The following is a 13065-nucleotide window of genomic DNA, read 5'->3' as shown; positions in this document are numbered from 1 at the left end:
TCGAGATTCTCTTTGGAATTCTAATATGCTTTTGGGTGACTGGATATTCAACATTCTTCTTATTGTACTTGTACTATCCAAATAGTTCATTGTAACAGTCTGAGGATGGGTGTGGATAGGAGGAAGGAGAGTAATAGTGACATAAGTCTAGATATTCTGCTTTCCCAAATCCCAGATCCCCTTCACTTCTCCTCCCACTAGTTATTTCATTTATCCTCTTTCTCCAAGAGGGACACATCTCAGAAAATCATTTTACTAGACTCCTTGTTATAGTGAAAACCATCCCAACTATAAGAGTTATCCAAGTTAACTGGCTTCCTTGAACAGAGATCTTCAAAAAGAGCTGGATGGCCACTTATTGGAGATGTTGCTGATGCCATGTACAGGTTGGAGTAGATGACAACTGAGGTCTCTTCCAATTCTGAGAATCTATGACTTTCCAACTTGAAGTTACATGTGAAGCAACTTTTAAAGCTGGCCCTATGCATGAAATCTCACTTCCTGGATAGAAGGCTGGATTGATAATGACTAGGAAGTAAGAATCTCATTTTTCCACAAAGGAAGTTGGGATTCAGTTATATTGTCTATGGACCTTCCCTCAGGCTACATAATTTCTTTGATAATTTCTTGGCCTGGGAAGTCCATTGTCAGGAACTCCTTTCTTGGCCTAGAAAGCTGTGGATGAGCACATTTAACTCCCATGTGTTTCTGCCTGGAAGCAACCATTACTAATTCCTAGGAGAAGAAGACTGGGCATGTATGGTTCCTCTCTGCCCCTCACCCTTCACACACTTACACTCCCTCCTGCCATGGGAAAGCAGTTTCTGTTGCTCTCTAGTTTGCCATTTGAACAAGGAAATAATGGGTCAGAGGGGAAGGGGAGGAATTGCTTGAGAATACTTCTATAAGTTGGCATAAAGAGAAAACTTGTGTCAAGATTCTGTCTTCCTGAGTCCCAGTCCCAATCATCTAACCCCAGTTGCTGAAAACCAATTGGACATTGTTCTTTTAACAAGGTACCATTCGGCCTGTCCATTGTCCTGTACTATATAGGGTGAGAGGTATGGAAAAATTGATCACAGGGGAGGGGACTCCATTGATTAATATCATTCCTAACTTTGTGAGAGCAACTTCATGAGGATTCTATGCAAACAGAAAGAGTATTTGAACTCTGTAGAACCAGAATCATTTTGCTGTTTATGCTGTTTCCCTACTGCATTATATTTGTGGGAGTGTGCCCCAGGTTATTTGGGGAGATCTTTATAGTTACTATTCTTAATATTTCATTTTAGTAAATTCCTTTGCTTTGAGCTAATTGTGTTTTTCATCTGACTGTTAAAGTGAAGCGCACTCTTTGGGAATTTTAATCTGTAGTTTAAGAGTATAGGTCAACAGGGAACCTTCAAAACCATGAGAGGAGTCACCCTCCCCTGTGCTCCTCAGACATCCAGCCCACCAATATGAGTCTGAGATGGGGTGAGATGTTAGGCTAGAGGATGTACATGTAATTTAGTTGTTTGGGATTTGGCACACATTTCCCCACAGAAAGAACACCATAAATGGTGCCCAAAGAGTAAAATCCCATTTTAACTTTTCATGCTGTTGGGTTATAAGTAATAATTGCGCTAGTATTGGGCAGTATCACTGATAATAGTTTATACCATGGGGAGTATTATTTATGTGTAAGGCATAGCTTGTTGCAAAGGGTGTTCAACATCGGCTCTCACCTTCATTTTTGCCATCATGGTTGTTGAACTTTTGATCCATAAGTGGCCTTAACAATCATCTAGTCTAATTGATTAATTATATGGATGAAGAAATGGAAACAAAGAAATACAGGTGTCGTACCTAAGGCCATAGAATTAGTAAAGATTTGAACCCAGATCTTCTGATTCTGAGTTTAGTGCTTTTCATGCTTCATTGCATTTTCCTATCTAGCTTCAATTACCACCTATAGCAAGCAGAACCAGAGTAAATGGGGTCAGGAGACTGGAACTGTCCAACCTTAGGTATGCCCCTTAGAAATGTGCACCTTGGTGGGTGGGATGACAGATTGGCAACTAGGGAATTGATCCTGGTTCTGTCCTCCCTCTGTTTTCTTACCTAAGATTAGTCTTACAGATCTGAGTTCCAAAGAGTCCATGCATATGTGGACATACATTATCCAAATGGCTTAGGATGGAGGAGAAATGAGAAAAGGAACTCATAAACAAGTTGTAAGAAGAGAGTTTGGTATTACATTAATAGTATATCCCATGGGCTTTATAGCAGAATATTGCTTTGTGTTAGAATTCTCATTAAGCAAATTCTTACCCACTAGGGACTAATTTTCCTAATATACTTGTCACAGAGAGCATTCAAATACTACTCTATTGTTTGTATTTTAATTTGGACTGGTACTTTATATTTCAAATATTTGGCACTTTGCCATTTTACAATCAAATTCCTTTGAAGAATGTTGAACACAATCTCCAGTTCAATTTTTTAAGATGTTATTTTCAAGCTGACAAAGCAATTTTTAAGTATGAAGACAATGGTGTGAAAAATATAGTTTATTTATTGTAACCTTTCCAAGTGATTCACCTAATCTGTTGTTAGTGGTAGATAGTGTAAAGGTAGCTTTTGAAATTCTAGTGCCTTCCCTCTGTTAACTGTTTCCTATTAACCTGTATCATTCATTTTGTATATATGTGTTTCCTTTCTGTGTCCTCCATTAGATTATTAAGACAGAGGGGTTTGAATTTGTTATAATTAACTAGAGATAATAGGGAGCCACCGGGATTTATTGAGCAGGGGAGTGACATGATTAGATTTACACTTTAGCAAAATCACTATGACAGTAGTGTGGAGAATGGATTGGAGTGGTGAGAAACTCAAGGCACAGAAACCAATCAAGATATTCTTTTAATTGTTCAGGAAAGTCATGAAAGGAACCTAAACAAAGGACAGGCTATTTGAGGGGAAAGTAGGGGATGGATATGAATAACAGTGCGGAGATAGAAAAGACAAGTTATGGTGACTGATTGAATATATGGAGTGACAAGGATGAATCAGATTTTGAATCTGAATGGCTGGAGACATGCTGGTGCTCTCAGCATAGAAAGAAATTCATAAGGGATGGGTTTTAGTAAAAAGATGAGTTCTGTTTTGGACATACAGAGTTTGAGATACTTATAGGACACACCGTTATTAATGTCCAAGAGTCAGTAGATGATAGGGGACTGGTGCTCAGGAGAGAAACTAGGGATAGATATGTTAGTCTGGGAATCATTTGCATAGAGATGATAATTAAACTCAGGGGAGCTTATAAGGTCACCAAGTAGGAAAATATCAAGAGGAGATCCAAGATAGGGCCTTGAGGTACACCCACAGTTAAGGAGCACCATATGGATGAAGACCTAGTGAAGAATACTGAAAAGAGGTAAGATAAGCAGAAGGAAAAGCTGGAAAATAGTGTCACAAAAACTAGAAGAGGGGGAAGTATTCAAAACACAGATATGGTTAACAGTGTCAAATGTTATAGAGAAGCTCAAGAAGGCCAAGGATTGAGAAAATGCCATCACATTTAGCAATTAAGTGATAATTATTAGAACCACAGAGAGGAGTTGTCAAAAGTTGTCAGAGCAATCAATATCTATGCTAAGCAAATAAATGAAGAAGTGAGAAACTTTCAAACTCCTTTTATGAAATTAACATAGATCTATTCCCTAAACTGGGGGAGGATAAAGTAAACAAGAAGAAACATAGATTACTATCACCAATAGATAATGTTCCTTAAAAAATTCTAGCAAAATAACCCCCCAAACTCCAAAACCAAACCAAACCAAACCAAAATTCTAGCAAGAGGACAACAGCAATATATCAAAAAACAAAAAAAAACCAAAAAAACCCAAACCTATTAATTGTGAACAAGTTGAATTTACAACAGGGATGCAAGAATGGTTCAACATTAGAGAAACAGTTAAATAATAAGATTAAAACAAAAATGCTACCAAACCTCATGATAATATCAACAAATGCAAATAAAGCATTTGATTAAGTATAACGTTCATTTATGCTAAAAAATCTATAAATCTGATATAAAGGGCCATTTTAATACTATAAAATAGGACTAAAAGCCCAAATTATTTCTCACTGGTAAACTCTAGAAACTTTGCTAATAAAGACTACTATCACCCCCAATTTTTGATAGAATTCTATAAATGCTAGTAATAATAATTAAAGAAAAAGTAATTAAAAGCAAAAGTATTGTTAAAGAGGAGACAAAATTAATCATATTTGCTGATCATGTTATTGTTCCTTTAGAAAACACCAGACAATCAGCAAAGAAACTGAAAATACCTTTAGCAAAGTAGGAAGATACAAAATCAGTCCACACAATCATTAGAATTTCTATCAATAACAAGATTCAGGAAGAAATAACAAAAAAGGGATATCCCATTCAATATAGCTATAAAATACATACAATAATCAGTAGCCAGTTAATAAGATACACTTAGGACACATAAATAAAACTATATGCTTTAAAGAGATAAAGAATGATTTCAATAATTGGAGAAATATTAATTATTTATGGTTGACAGTGGCAATATAATAAACATAATGATGTTTCCTACATTCATTTCTCATTAGGCTTCTTTCCTGGACTTCGTCATCTTCAGAAACTCAGCATTTTGCTAGATGAAATCAACTCCTTAGCACACCTCATTAATATCCTCTTTCCTTAGGGACCCTATCTCCCTCTGATTGGAGAGGAGGGAGGGTGGACATTGGAGAGCTCTTCCCAGATCCTCCATCATTTAGGGAGGGTGCTTAGGACATTTATGTTATCATTTGTTATGGCTACTTTCCTGGAGTTCATCATCTGTAGGAAGTCATTATTGTGCAAGATAAAATCAGCTCTGAAATTAGCACTTCCTCTGATCACGTCTTGCCCCTGGATGCAGGACTTTATGATGCCCCTACTGGAGAACTTTTCCTCCCTATCTCTTTTCAGCATCTTCTAATGTGTTGTCTTCCTCCATAGATTGTGAGCTCTTTGAGGGAAAGGGGTGTCTTACTTTTCTTTACATCCCCATGCCATCTCAGGACCTGGCACATGATATGTACTTAATAAATATTTATTGACCCTAAATTAATTTACAGATTTACTGCTATACCATTTTATAGAGCTAGACCAAATAACAAAAAATTCGCTTAAAAAAATAAAATTTCTACAATCCCAAGGGAAATAATGAAAATAGGAAAGAAGGGGGAATAGTATTTCCATATTGCAAATTATATTATAAAGCAGTAATCAACGAAATTATTTGATTCTGGTTAAAAAAAGAGCAGTGAACAAGTTAGATAGCAAGGATAAAAGAAAATGGATTCAATTATATGGTGTTACTGAGAACATAAACTATTGGAAAACTTCTTTTGACAAGAATTTCTGGGAAAATTAGAAAGTAGTTTTGCAAAAATTAGGTTTAGATTAACAACTTATTTCCTGGGTCTACTTAGTGCAACAGCAGCCCTCCTTCCACAGCAGTCAGCTACAACTCCCAAATCCCCAGCAACCATGTCAAAGGGACCCCTGCTTGGCATTGATCTCAGCACCACTTACTCCTGTGTAGGAGTCTTCCAACATGGGAATGACCAAGGAAACAGGACCAAGCTACGTGGCCTTCACTGAAACAGAACATTTAATTGGTGATGTGGCAAAGAATCACGTTGCAATGAACCCCGCCAAGATGGTTTTTTATGCCAAATGTCTGATTGGTCGAAGATTTGATGATGCAGTTGTACAGTCATACATGTAGAATTGGCCTTTCATGGTGGTGAATGATGCAGGCAGGCCTAAGGTCTAAGTGGAGTACAAAGGGGAGATCCAAAGTTTCTATCCAGAAGAAGTATCTTCTACAGCCTTGACTAAGAAGAAAGAAATTGCAGAAGCTTACTTTGGGAAGACTGTCACACATGCTGTGGTCACAGTACCAGCCTATTTCAACAATTCCCAATGTCAGGCCACCAAAGATGCTGGAACTTTACTGGTCTAAATGTGCTCAGAATCATCAATGAGCCAACTGCTGCTCCTATCGCTTATGGCTTGGACAAAAAGGTTGGTGCTGAGAGAAATGTGTTGATCTTTGACCTTGGAGGTGGTACTGTTGATGTCTCCATTCTTATCATTGAAGATGGCATCTTTGAGGTCAAGTTGACAGCTGGGGACACCCACTTGGGTTGGGAGGACTTTGACAATTGCATTGTCAATCATTTCATTACCAAGTTCAAGTGCAAGCACAAGAAGGACATCAGTGAGAATAACAGGGCTGTTCGACTTCTATGCACTGCTTGTGAACATGCAAAGCACACTCTTTCTTCCAGTACCCAGGCTGGTATTGAGATTGATTCCCTCTATGAAGGTATTAACTTCTATACTTCAGTCACCCGAGGCCATTTCAAAGAACTGAATGCTGATCTTTTCCAAGGCACACTGGATCCTGTGGAAAAGCCCTAAGAGATGCTAAGCTAGAGAAATCACAGATTTATGACATTGACCTGGTGGGTGGTTCCACTCTAATCTCCAAAATCCAGAAGCTTCTCCAAGACTTCTTCAATGGCAAGGAGCTGAACAAGAGTATCAACCCTTATGAGGATTGCCTATGGTGCAGCTGTGCAGGCTGCCATTTTGTCTGGAGATAAATCTGAGAATGTACAGGACTTGCTGCTATTAGATGTCACTCCTCTTTCCCTCGGAATTGAGATTGCTGGTAGAGTTATGACAGTTCTGAACAAACATAATACCACTATCCCCACCAAGCAGACACAGACCTTTACCAACTATTCTGACAACCAGCCTGGTGTGCCTATTCAGGTTTATGAAGGTGAGAGAGCAATGACCAAAGATAACAACCTGCTTGGCAAGTTTGAGCTCACAGAAATCCCCCCAGCACCCAGGGGTGTCCCTCAGATTGAAGTAACATTTCACATCGATGCAAATGGCATCCTCAATGTTTCTGCTGTGGATAAGAGCACAGGCAAAAGGAACGAGATCACCATCACCAAAGACAAAGGTCATCTGAGAAAAGAAGATATTGAACATATGGTCCAGGAGGCTGAGAAACAGAGAGACAAGGTTTCTTAAAAGAATTCTCTTGAATCTTTTGCTTTCAACATGAAGGATACCATAGAAGATGAGAAACTGCAAGGCAAGATTGGTGATGAAGACAAACAGAAGATCCTTGAGAAATGTAGTGAAATAATCAACTGGCTGGATAAGAACCAGACTGCTGAGAAGGAAGAATTTGAGCATCGGCAGAAAGAATTGGAAAAGGTCTGCAACCCCATCATTACTGAGCTGTACCAGAGTGCAGGTGGCATGCCAGGAGGCATGCTTGGTGGGTACCCAAGGGGTAGAGCAGCCCCATCTGGAGGTACCTCTTGTGAACCCACCATTGAAGAGGATGACTAAACTCACCAGAAGAAAGGCAATTCCACACAGCTTTCCAAAAATTGAAGGACTCAAATTTGTAGCCAAGGCAGTAGCAGTTTAAAAGTTAACATTTAAGCTACTCATAAATCTGGGCATTCTGAATACTTGAATGTGTGCAGAGGGAGAGACTTGAGCAACATTGCACTTTTTTAGTACTGTAAACAAGTGGAAATGCAATTCTTGTCCTGGAGAATAAAATCTATTTAAAATTGGCAAAAAAACCCAACCCCATCTTATATCCTATATCATTACAGGCTAAACATGGTTATACAATCTGAATATAAGAGATAGAGAAGATGAGGTACTTTTGCAAGTATGATAACAGGGATAATTTTTAATCAAACAGTTGACAGAAGAGATAATGATTTAAATTCCTTGAAACTGAGAAGCTTTAGTTTCAATGAAGTCAGTACAACTAGAAAAAAGAGGAAAATTATTGAGAGACAATCTTCATAAAATATTTCTGAAAAGAGTCTGCTATTCAAGATATCTATATATACATCTATATATATAAATACAAATATATCAGACCAATAACCACTTCCTTATAGATTAGTAGTCAAAGGTTATGAACAAACAATTCTCCAAAGAATTACAAACTACTTATAATATGTGAAAGATTCTTCCACATCACTAATAATGAAATGCACATTAAAACAACTCAGAGGGGCGGCTAGGTGGCACAGTGGATAAAGCACCGGCCCTGGATTCAGGAGTTCCTGAGTTCAAATCCAGCCTCAGACACTTGACACTTACTAGCTGTGTGACCCTGGGCAAGTCACTTAACCCCATTGCCCCGTAAAAAAACAACAACAAAAAAACCCAAAAAAACCCCATCAGGCTTCAACTTACATCCAACAATTATCAAATTTTGTAATCAAATGATTACAAAAGATGAAAATAAATAACATCAGTAGACATTTAGGAGGCAGACATATTAATACTTTGTTGTTGTAGTTATGAATTGGTATAACTATTCTGGAAAGTAATTTAGTATTATGCCCCCAAAGTGACTAAAATATCCATATGCTTTCATCTAGATATTCTACTGATGATCATTTATCCCAAGGTGGTTAAAGACAGAAAGAAAGGTTGTATATGCCCAAATATTCAAAGTAGCACTTTTTATAGTAGCAAAGAACTAGAGACAAAATATTAATCAGTTGGTTAAGAATGGGTACATAAATTTTGGTTCATGAATGTAATGGAATATTACTATGCCATTGTATATGAAGAATGCAATGAAGTATGGGAAGACATAGAAAGCGGTACATGGTAAACTAAGTAGAACTGGGAAGACAATATTATGGCACTAAAATGACATAATTGGAAATCAATATAAATAAGAGAACATTTAAAATAATTTAATTTTAAAAAGGTCAAAAAAAGAAAGAAAATGACAAAATTTCCTAAAATGTAAAAGCATTGGCATCTTAATTTATTCTATTCTTTAGTGTCATGGGGAAATTAGGGTAGGGGGTTTGGGAAGGGGTAGGGTTTTGGGGTCCTTAGGAATTCCTCTTTAAAGAATTACACCCAGGGCAGCTAGGTGGCACAGTGGATAAAGCACTGACTTGGATTCAGGAGGACCTGAGTTCAAATCTGGCTTCAGACACTTAACACTTACTAGCTGTGTGACCCTAGGCAAGTCACTTAACCCCAACTGCCTCACCAAAAAAAAAACAAAAACCCAACCCCCCCGAAATTATACCCTCTTACACACAAAAGCAGTTAGAATAAGATGGTAGTTTATTTAGGGGTGAGGGAAGGGAAGGGAAACCATGAGAGAAATCCTTGGACTTCTCATGAGGAGAAAGGCATGGCACAGAGAGAGTGGCTCTGAAATACCAATCTCCTCAAGCAGGAGACAGGCAGGTACTTTTATAGAGGACTGATGGGGGTGACCATCTGACTGTGGAAAGTTCTCTTAGTGAGGGAAGACCATGCCCCACTGGTGGTGGCTGGAGGAGTTGGGTGAGGGGTGACTGCAGATCTCTCAAGCCATCTCCTCAGGACACAAAGGAAGCAGCCACACTTAATCTTATCTCCCCAGGGTTGAGGGAGACTAGAATGAAGGGTGGGGGCCCCAGAGCTAGCTCAGTCCGATCTGGTTCTACTTACCGCTCTAGGTGTGTCTGTCCTCTGGTTTAGTTTCTCAAGGAGAATGTTCTTTGATGTGCCCCAGATAACTTCTGGGGTGCTATGGGCCCATAACATTAGCCTTTATCTTATATGTGTGTGTGTGTGTGTATGTGTGTAGCAGTGAGGTGGCTCAGTGGATAGAGCATTGACCCTGGAGTTGGGAGGACATGAGTTCAATGATGTGAGTGCCCATAATGACAATAGTATAGAAATGAAAAATGGAGATATTTTGAAACTAGCCATGGGGATCAGAAAGAGACATGCACAGAAAAGACCAAATTTTCACCCAGATTCACCTTATGACATGTAAATCCCCAAAACACTCTTCCACTGAAAAAGGCACCCACCTCGGGGGTTGGCTTAGGACCCCTGGAACTTCAAATTAGGATAAGCCCTCCCCTGAAACACCCCTAGGTGGAGAATATTATAATGAGTAGGACAGGCCCTCTCTTGTACCTCCTCAAGGTGGAGATTATTATAATGAGACTGATAATCAATTTATCCATACTATTCATCAATTTATCCAACATCACCTATAATTTTACCAAACTTTTTCATTTGCTTTTGTTCTCTTTTTGCTTTAAAAACATGCTATTTTGCATAACATTTATATTAGTGAAAATGTTTTCCCTTGTTGAAGAACATTGAAAATGCTTCATATAAGTAGATCTGTAAAAACTCTAATGAGGTGGGTGTTTTTTTTTGTATTTTACATACCTGAACCATAGAAATTCTGCCCTTTTTTTTCTTTTTACCCCTTTACCAAATGTTAAATTCTCTTTTCAAGGATTAATTGTACTTCTTGTTCATGAACTACTCCCTCTATCAGTACAGACTGGAAACTATTCTGCAGCTCTTTTTGCACTTCAGATCTCTTTTCAAGAAAGAGATTATGCAAAGGTCATAGGTTTTGGAGTGTTGGAAAAGGACCAAAAATAGATGAAGAAGTTAAACTATGTATGTATCACTTTTAGGCATCCTAATTCATCAATCTTAATATTTGGTAAGTGTCTAGAATATGTAATGCATATAGGAGCATAGAAATTATGGTCTGGGGCTCACAAATTTAACTGGTTCATTTTCCTTTTAATGTTCTCTCATAAAAATGCAGAAGCTAAATATCACAATAGGAGATCTGGAAATGACTTAATGAAGCTATCAAGTCTATCTCTTAGAAAACTCCCCAGGCAGTTAGCCATTTCTTTTATTCTGAATAACTTCCAGTAAAGGTAGTCCCACAAGCTTAATGTCTAATGCCTACACTTTTCAGAGTTATGCAAACAGAAGCTTTCTGTATGTCAACCAAGATTTCTAACAAAGAAAATCTTCAGTATGCATTTATGTGTCTCCAAGAACACCCAACATTAGCCAATTCTCTGTAGAGTTATCACTAAGAAAGACAGCATGATGAGGAGGATAGAGAGCCAGCTTTAGTCAGGAGCATCTAGATAGGAGTTGTGTCTCTGACACAGATTGCCACGTGACCCTGAGCAAATCACTTAACTTCTTTTTTTTTTTTTGGTGACAAAATTTGTTATTATTTATAGTTTTGGGTTCCAATTTTTATCCCTCTTTCCCTCCCTTCCCTTACCCCTTCCTGAGGTGGCAAACAATCAGATATGGGTTATACATGTATGATTATGTAAAACATTACCATATTTATCATTTTGTATAAGAAAACTTGATTAAAAGAAAAAAATGAAAGAAAGTGAAAAATAGCATGCTTCAGTTTGTTCTATCAATATCCATTCTTTCTTTCAATGTAGATAGTATATTTCATTAATAGTCCTTTGGGATTGTCAAATCACTTAACTTCTCACTACCTCAGGCAACTCTCTAGAATTGAGAGCTGCAAGACAATTTCCAGTCTCCATTGATACAGGGAGTTTCCCTTCTAGTGTAGCAACCCACACCAATTAAATAACAAAAAAATAGTTTTTCCAGTCTTTGAAGAATTACATTTTTTGGGGGGGGTGTCACCCAAAGAATGATGGAGAATTATATGATGGACATGAATAGAGTCCAACAAATTAAATCAACATCTTCCTCTGCAGATGAAGGTAAAGTTATGTGAAACATGTCATCATACAGGTGTATGGATGGGAAAAAGATGTCACATAGTGACAAGTCATGTAGTGAAAGTGACAAATGATAGACAGCTCCTGTATTCCATTGGAATTTATGCAATGTCAAGAGAATTAGAGGAAGGCCCTCAGCATGTCATGTGAACCTTTTGCTGAGGGCTTATGGGAAGATCTGGACAAGAATTTCATAGGTTGAGGAGACACAGACAGATTGTGGCATGCACAATGAGAGGGATCACCCACATTAAAGAAATCTCATCTTCATCAAAGTATTAAAGTACTGCCATGGTACCACTTAAAAAGTCTTATCAGCCTAACAATGCCTAGGTTGTTATTGCTAGCTAGAAAACAAGGGTGCCTTTCAGCAGTCCATTTTGGTACACTACTTATTCTAGTAGAATAGGACTTTTGATGAGTAATCAGGAAATCTTCATGTCACAATGGATATTTCTAGCACCCTCTTGTGATGAGGAATAAGATTTTCTCTTCAGATATAACTGCCTGAGGTTGAATATATCTGTGGAAATGTGTAATAGCATTGAATATAACTAATGAATAAGATAGTTGCACAATTTTATTTTCAAATTCAAAGGCAATATAGCTAGCTGGCTTTACTTTGAAGTCATTAATTTATCATAATCCTGTATGTATGTATGTAATTCCCTACCTCAAGGTGGAATTTATGTTCAAAGAAATTAACAACTAATCTAGAAACAGATGAAGCCAATTTTGTGGCAAATGCTTGCAAAATTTCCTAGGCATGCATGTATTGGGGGGTTTTTTTTGGGTAAATTTAACACCAAATCTTGTTACTTACTATTTGATATCAATTTAGAGGAGACTCCAAACATATTACTAAAAAGGGGAAAATATTGTCATACCTGTTTCACCTTTCAATGGATTGGATTGTTATTTTAAAAATGTTTTAGCAAAAAAGTTTTAGGAAGCATATTTGATTCACTCTTAGGAGAGGACTAGTATGGTAGAAGATTTCGAGTTTTCCCTATATATATATATATATATATATATATATATATATATATATATATATATATATATATATATATTTCACAACATCTTTTTTGTGATAAAACTATGACCTTAAAATACTTCTGTAGCTCTGGAAAGGGCTAAAATTACAAAATGAGTTATGCATTGAGTAGGAAAGGGTTTTGCTATGATAAAGTAATATTTGGCCCCAAAGCTGTTTATCCTCCTATAAAAAGTATGATTAGTTAGCCAGGTCTCTTAGATTACTATTAATACAACAACCATTTTAAAGAAAAAGATGAATTACATTTTCAAGGAACTTTTAATCAATTGGAGGGGGGTGGTGTATTCATACAAATACCTAGGATTCAAGAG

At 37.4% G+C, this 13065-nt stretch overlaps 1 protein-coding gene and 1 pseudogene across 1 annotated transcript in view; both read left to right on the top strand.

Moving 5' to 3' along the window:
• SLC35F4 (solute carrier family 35 member F4) overlaps positions 1-13065 on the top strand; it is a 293627-nt gene that overhangs the window by 116363 nt on the left and 164199 nt on the right. The gene's annotated exons all lie outside the window — the stretch shown is intronic.
• Positions 5561-7453, top strand: LOC122741741 (annotated as a pseudogene).

The sequence above is a fragment of the Dromiciops gliroides genome, chromosome 2, assembly GCF_019393635.1.
Source record: "Dromiciops gliroides isolate mDroGli1 chromosome 2, mDroGli1.pri, whole genome shotgun sequence".
Taxonomy (NCBI): domain Eukaryota; kingdom Metazoa; phylum Chordata; class Mammalia; order Microbiotheria; family Microbiotheriidae; genus Dromiciops; species Dromiciops gliroides.
This window is presented reverse-complemented; position numbering and strand designations above follow the sequence as displayed.